Source organism: Arachis hypogaea, chromosome 14 (assembly GCF_003086295.3).
Source record: "Arachis hypogaea cultivar Tifrunner chromosome 14, arahy.Tifrunner.gnm2.J5K5, whole genome shotgun sequence".
NCBI classification, from domain to species: Eukaryota; Viridiplantae; Streptophyta; class Magnoliopsida; order Fabales; family Fabaceae; genus Arachis; species Arachis hypogaea.
The window spans coordinates 45,529,164-45,537,010 of record NC_092049.1 but is presented as its reverse complement, the minus strand read 5'-3'; the positions used below and the strand labels follow the sequence as shown (position 1 = coordinate 45,537,010).

Sequence of the window (7,847 nt, the reverse complement as noted above, 5' to 3'; positions counted from 1 at the left end):
AAATCCTGGTAATGGCTCCAAAGCTTGGTGCTCTGATCTTAATTCATAATATGTCACAACTTCGATACAACTAACCAGCAAGTGCACTAGGTCGTCCAAGTAATACCTTACGTGAGTAAGGGTCGAATCCCACGGAGTTTGTTGGTATGAAGCAAGCTATGGTCACCTTGTAAATCTCAGTTAGGCAGATATAAAGTGATAATGGTGTTTTCGAATATTATATAATAAAATAGGGATAGAGATACTTATGTAAATCATTGGTAGGAATTTCAGATAAGCGAATGGAGATGCTTTTCGTTCCTCTGAACCTCCGCTTTCCTGCTATCTTCATCCAATCAGTCTTACTCCTTTCCATGGCTGGCTTTATGTGATACGTCACCACTGTCAATGGCTACTTTCAGTCATCTCTCGGGAAAATGATCCAATGCCCTGTCACGGCACGGCTAATCGTCTGGAGGCATCACCCTTGTCAACGGCTTCATCTTATCCTCTCAGTGAATAATATGCTCACGCACCCTGTCACGGCACGGCTATTCATCTGTCGATTCTCGATCATGCTGGAATAGGATTTACTATCCTTTTGCGTCTGTCACTAACGCCCTGCAATCGCGAGTTAAAGAGAGGGGCATGAGGTTTATTCCTGAACCAAGGTCACACAGAGCCTTAAAGATCATGGTGCCTATGGTACAGGGTATTATGAACTTTCCAGGATCCTGTCTCTTCTGAGGCAATGTCAGTTGATCCAGATCACTTAGTTCATTGATGAACAAGGGAGGTTCAACTTCCCAAGTATCAATGCCAAATAATTTGGCATTCAGCTTCATGATTGCACCAAGAAACTTGGCAGTTTGCTCTTCAGTAACATCCTCATTCTCTTCAGAAGAGGAATACTCATCAGAGCTCATGAAGGGTATAAGGAGGTTCAATGGAATCTCTATGGTCTCTAGATGAGCCTCAGAGTCCTTTGGTTCCTCAGAGGAAAGCTCCTTATTGATCACTGGACGTCCCAGGAGGTCTTCCTCCTTGGGATTCACTTCCTCTCCTCTCCTCACAGGTTCGGCCATGGCGCTTATGTCAATGGCCTTGCACTCTCCTTTTGGGTTCTCTTCTGTATTGCTTGGGAGAGTACTAGGAGGGATTTCAGTGATCCTTTTACTCAGTTGGCCCACTTGTGCTTCCAGATTTCTAATGGAAGATCTTGTTTCATTCATGAAACTTACAGTGGCCTTAGATAGATCAGAGACTAGATTTGCTAAATTAGAAGCATTTTGTTCAGAGTTCTCTGTCTGTTGCTGAGTTGATGATGGAAAAGGCTTGCTATTGCTAAACCTGTTTCTTCCACCATTATTAAAGCCTTGTTGGGGCTTTTGATCCTTCCATGAGAAATTTGGATGATTTCTCCATGTTGAGTTATAGGTGTTTCCATAAGGTTCACCTAAGTAATTTACCTCTGCTATTGCAGGGTTCTCAGGATCATAGGCTTCTTCTTCAGAAGATGCCTCTTGAGTACTGTTGGATGCAGCTTGCATTCCATGCAGACTCTGAGAGATCATATTGACTTGCTGAGTCAATATTTTATTCTGAGCCAATATGGCATTCAGAGTATCAACCTCAAGAACTCCCTTCTTCATAGGCGTCCCATTACTTACAGGATTCCTTTCAGAAGTGTACATGAACTGGTTATTAGCAACCATGTCAATGAGTTCTTGAGCTTCTGCAGGCGTTTTCTTTAGGTGAATGGATCCACCTGCAGAAGTGTCCAGTGACATTTTTGATAGCTCAGATAAACCATCATAGAATATATCCAGGATGGTCCATTCTGAAAGCATGTCAGAAGGACACTTTTTGGTCAACTGTTTGTATCTTTCCCAAGCTTCATAGAGGGATTCACCTTCTTTCTATCTGAAGGTTTGAACATCAGCTCTAAGCTTGCTCAGCTTTTGAGGAGGAAAGTACTTGGCTAAGAAAGCCGTGACCAGCTTATCCTAAGAGTTCAGGCTGTCTTTGGGTTGAGAATCCAACCATAATCTAGCTCTGTCTCTTACATCAAAAGGAAAAAGCATGAGCCTGTAGACTTCAGGATCTACTCCATTAGTCTTAACAGTATCACATACCTGCAAGAATTCAGTTAAGAACTGAAAAGGATCTTCAGATGGAAGTCCATGAAACTTGCAGTTCTGCTGCATCAGAGAAACTAATTGAGGTTTCAGCTCAAAGTTGTTTGCTCCAATGGCAGGAATGGAGATGCTTCTTCCATGTAAATTGGAATTAGGTGCAGTAAAGTCACCAAGCATTCTCCTTGCATTGTTGTTGGGTTCGGCTGCCATTTCCTTTACTTGTTCGAAATTTTCAATCAAGTTGTCTCTGGATTGTTGTAATTTAGCTTCTCTTAATTTTCTCTTCAGAGTCCTTTCAGGTTCTGGATCAGCTTCAACAAGAATGCCTTTTTCTCTGTCCCTGCTCATAAGAAAGAGAAGAGAACAAGAAAAGAAGAGGAAGCCTCTATGTCACAGTAAAGAGGTTCCTTATTGTTAGTAGAAGAAAAGAAGAAGAAATTCGAACACAGATAGAAGAGGGGGTTCGAATTTGGTGATGATGTGAGGAAGAGATGTTAGTAGATGAATAAATAAATAAAATAAGATGAGAGAGAAGGAGGGAATTTTTGAAAATTAATTTTGAAAAGGAGTTAGTGATTTTTGAAAATAGTTTTTGAAAAATGTTTAGTAAATTTTTTTTTTGAAAATTTGTTAGTAATTTTCGAAAATTAAGTTTTAAAAATTAAAATAATTAATAAATTAAAAAGAAATTTTGAAAAAGGGGAGAGATATTTTCGGAAATGAGAGAGAGAGAGTTAGTTAGGTGGTTTTGAAAAAGTTAAGAAACAAACAAAAAGTTTGTTAGTTAGTTGAAACAAATTTTGAAAAGATAGGAAGTTAGGAAGTTAGAAAAGATATTTTGAAAAGACATTTTTGAAAAAGATAAGATAAGAAGATATTTTTGAAAAGATATGATTGAAACTAGTTTTGAAAAAGATTTGATTTTTAAAATCTCAATTAATGACTTGATTCATAAGAAATCACAAGATATGATTCTAGAATTTAAAGTTTGAATCTTTCTTAACAAGCAAGTAACAAACTTCAAATTTTTGAATCAAAACATTAATTGATTATGTTATTTTCGAAAATTTTGTATAAAAATAAGAAAAAGATTTTTGAAAATTATTTTGTTGGAATTTTCGAAAATAACCATGAATTTTGAAAAAGATTTGATTTTTGAAAAAGATTTTGAAAAAGATAAGATTTTCAAATTGAAAATTTGAATTGACTCATAAGGAACAACTTTGATTTTTAAAAATTTTTGAAAAAGTCAACTCAATTTTCGAATTTGATGAGAGAAAAAGGAAAGATATATTTTTGATTTTTTTGAAATTTTTATGAAAACATGAAAATTATGCAATGCATGAGATTTTTAGATCAAAACATGTGATGCATGCAAGAATGCTATGAATGTCAAGATGAACACCAAGAACACTTTGAATGTCATGATGAACATCAAGAACATATTTTTGAAAAATTTTTAATGCAAAGAAAACATGCAAGACACCAAACTTAGAATTCTTTAATGCTTGCGCACTAAGAATTCAAGAATGTATATGATAAACATGAAAAGATACAAAACAAAAAATCATCAAGATCAAACAAGAAGACTTACCAAGAACAACTTGAAGATCATGAAGAACACTATGAATGCATGATATTTTCGAAAAATGTAAGATGCATATGCAAGTGACACCAAACTTATAATGTGACTCAAGACTCAAATATGAAACACAAAATATTTTTTATTTTTATGATTTTCTAATTTTTTTTGGATTTTTATTTTATATTTTTCGAAAATTATATGAAAAAAAGAAAAAATAAGGATTCCAAAATTTTTAATATGAATTCCAGGAATCTTGCCATGTTAGTGTAAAGCTTCAGTCCAGGAATTAGACATGGCTCACTAGCCAGCCAAGCTTTTAAAGAAAGCTCCAGTCCAAAACACTAGACATGGCCAATGGCCAGCCAAGCTTCAGCAGGTGATCAGAAACAGTAGCAGGTGGATTAACTCCAACTAGCTTGCTCTTGATAACAAATTGCTGCCTCAGTCCAAATGAATTTAGACATGGCTTTACAGCCAGCCAGGCTGCAACATATAATTACATGGGCTGGAGTGATTAGTTGAATACCAATCCCAAAGTAGTTTGGGTATGGCTTTACAGCCAGATATGATTCAACATATTTCATGAAACACTAGAATTCATTCTTAAAAATTTTGAATAAAATTTTTGAAAACATTTTTAATTTTTTTTCGAAAACAGATGAGAAAATTTTTGAAATATTTTTGAAAAATTTTTGAAAATAAAATAAAAAGAAAATTACCTAATCTGAGCAACAAGATGAACCGTCAGTTGTCCAAACTCGAACAATCCCCGGCAACGGCGCCAAAAACTTAGTGCACGAAATTGTGATCTCCAGGCTCGAACAAATCCTGGTAATGGCTCCAAAGCTTGGTGCTCTGATCTTAATTCATAATATGTCACAACTTCGATACAACTAACCAGCAAGTGCACTGGGTCGTCCAAGTAATACCTTACGTGAGTAAGGGTCGAATCCCACGGAGATTGTTGGTATGAAGCAAGCTATGGTCACCTTGTAAATCTCAGTTAGGCAGATATAAAGTGATAATGGTGTTTTCGAATATTATATAATAAAATAGGGATAGAGATACTTATGTAAATCATTGGTAGGAATTTCAGATAAGCGAATGGAGATGCTTTTCATTCCTCTGAACCTCCGCTTTCCTGCTATCTTCATCCAATCAGTCTTACTCCTTTCCATGGCTGGCTTTATGTGATACGTCACCACTGTCAATGGCTACTTTCGGTCATCTCTCGGGAAAATGATCCAATGCCCTGTCACGGCACGGCTAATCGTCTGGAGGCATCACCCTTGTCAACGGCTTCATCTTATCCTCTCAGTGAATAATATGCTCACGCACCCTGTCACGGCACGGCTATTCATCTGTCGGTTCTCGATCATGCTGGAATAGGATTTACTATCCTTTTGCGTCTGTCACTAACGCCCTGCAATCGCGAGTTTGGAGCTCGTCACAGTCATTCATTCATTGAATCCTACTCGGAATACCACAGACAAGGTTTAGACTTTCCGGATTCTCTTGAATGCCGCCATCATTCTAGCTTACGCCACGAAGATTCTGGTTAGGAGATCTAAGAGATATTCATTCTAGCTTATTTCATGTTGAACGGAAGTGTTTGTCAGGCACGTGTTCATAGGGGAGAATGATGATGAGCGTCACACATAATCATCACCTTCATCACGTTCTTGGGTGCGAATGGATATCTTAGAAGCAAAATAAGATGAATTGAATAGAAAACAGTAGTACTTTGCATTAATCTTTGAGGAACAGCAGAGCTCCACACCTTAATCTATGGAGTGTAGAAACTCTACCGTTAAAAATACATAAGTGAAAGGTCCAGGCATGGCCGAGATGGCCAGCCCCCAAAACATGATCAAAGGATCATAAGGTAATCCAAAGATCCAAAGATGCCTAATACAATAGTAAAAGGTCCTATTTATAATAAACTAGTCACTAGGGTTTACATGAGTAAGTAATTGATGCATAAATCCACTTCCGGGGCCCACTTGGTGTGTGTTTGGGCTGAGCTTAAGTGTAGCACGTGCAGAGGCCATTTGTGGAGTTGAACACCAGTTTCTATGCCAGTTTGGGCGTTCAACTCTGGTTTTGGATCCTTTTCTGGCGCTGGACTCCAGATTTGGGCAGAAGGCTGGCGTTGAACGCCAGTTTACGTCGTCAATTCTTGGCCAAAGTACGGACTATTATATATTGCTGGAAAGCCCTAGATGTCTACTTTCCAACGCAATTGGAAGCGCGCCATTTCGATTTCTGTAGCTCCGGAAAATCCACTTTGAGTGCAGGGAGGTCAGAATCCAACAGCATCAGCAGTCCTTTTTCAACCTCTGAATCTGATTTCTGCTCAAGTCCCTCAATTTCAGCCAGAAAATACCTGAAATCACAGAAAAACACACAAACTCATAGTAAAGTCCAGAAATGTGAATTTAACATAAAAACTAATGAAAACATCCCTAAAAGTAACTAGATCCTACTAAAAACACACTAAAAACAATGCCAAAAAGCGTATAAATTATCCGCTCATCAGCTACCTTACTGAAGTCCTTAATGAATCTCCTGTAAAAACCTGCATGGCCAAGAAACGAGCGGATCTCCCTCACAGAGGAGGGATAAGGTAAACTAGAAATAACATCCACCTTTGCTGGATCTACAGAAATACCAGTATTAGACACAACATGTCCTAGTACAATACCTTGTTTTACCATAAAGTAACATTTTTCAAAATTTAATACAAGGTTTGTATTGACAAATCTATCTAATACTCTAGATAATCCATCTAAGCAAAGGCTAAAGGAATCGCTATATACACTAAAATCATCCATAAAAACTTCCATACAGTCCTTAATAAGATTAGAGAAAAGACTCATCATGCACCTTTAGAAAGTAGCTGGTGCATTGCACAAGCCAAAGGCTATTCTCTTGTAAGCGTAAGTCCCAAAAGGACATGTGAAAGTAGTCTTTTCCTGATCTTCAGGAGCTATATGAATCTAGAAATAACCTGTGTAACCATCTAAAAAACAATAATGTGATTTACCTGACAGGCAATCCAGCATTTTATCAATGAATGGAAGAGGATAGTGATCCTTACGAGTGGCCTGGTTGAGGCGTCTGTAGTCGATGCAGACCCTCCAGGCGTTCTGAACTCTGGTTGCCATGAGCTCTCCGTGCTCATTCTTCACTGTAGTGACTCCAGACTTCTTGGGCACCACTTGTACTGGGCTTACCCATTTACTGTCTGAGATGGGATAGATGATATCTACCTCCAGTAGTCTGGTCACTTCCTTTTTGACAACCTCTAAGATAGTGGGGTTTAGTCTTCTCTAGGGTTGACGAACAGGTCTTGCTCCCTCTTCTAAAAATATTCTATGCTCACAGACTTGAGGGTTGATGCCTACTATGTCTGCCAAACTCCAACCAATTGCCTTCTTGTGCCTCCTCAGCACACAAAGTAACTGCTCTTCCTGTTGAGAAGTGAGTTCCCTTGCAATGATAACTGGAAATTTTTGCTCGTCTTCAAGGTAAGCATATTTGAGGTGTGGAGGAAGGGGTTTTAATTCTAACTTCTGATCGCGGTCAGGCTCTGGGTTGTCTGGAGCTGGTAACAATGGTAAAGTACTGTCATTGTCCTCTGAGAATGCCCCCACACTTGGACTTTGTCCTATGTACATCTCTTCAAATTCCTCCTGGTGAACTTCAGCCACAGTTTCACCTATAATGTCACACTGGAGGATAGAATGATCCTCCAGAGGATGCCTCATAACTCCATTTAGAGTGAAGATTACTACTCGGCCCTCTATTTCAAAAGAGTATGTTCTTGAAAAAGCATCTAATTTGAACTTCGAGGTCTTCAGGAATGGTCTTCCGAGTAGGATCGATGACGGCTTCTCTGAGTCATTTTGGGGTATCTCCAGGATATAAAAATCAATGGGAAATGTGAGCCCCTTAATGCCCACTAATACATCTTCAGCAACTCCAGCCACTGTAATAATGCTTTTATCTGCTAACACAAAACGAGCTGCCGACCTTTTTAAGGGAGGGAGCCTCAAAATATCATATATAGACAAAGGCATTATACTCACACATGCTCCTAAATCACACATGCAGTCAGAAAATACTACACCACCAATAGTACA

At 38.4% G+C, this 7,847-nt stretch overlaps 1 non-coding gene across 1 annotated transcript; it reads left to right on the top strand.

The window, feature by feature from the left end:
* Positions 1-1,823: 1,823 nt before the first annotated feature.
* On the top strand, positions 1,824-1,931 carry LOC112746147 (small nucleolar RNA R71). Its single transcript, XR_003174044.1, has one exon. It is a non-coding gene; the product is annotated as a small nucleolar RNA R71 (small nucleolar RNA).
* Positions 1,932-7,847: the final 5,916 nt, after the last annotated feature.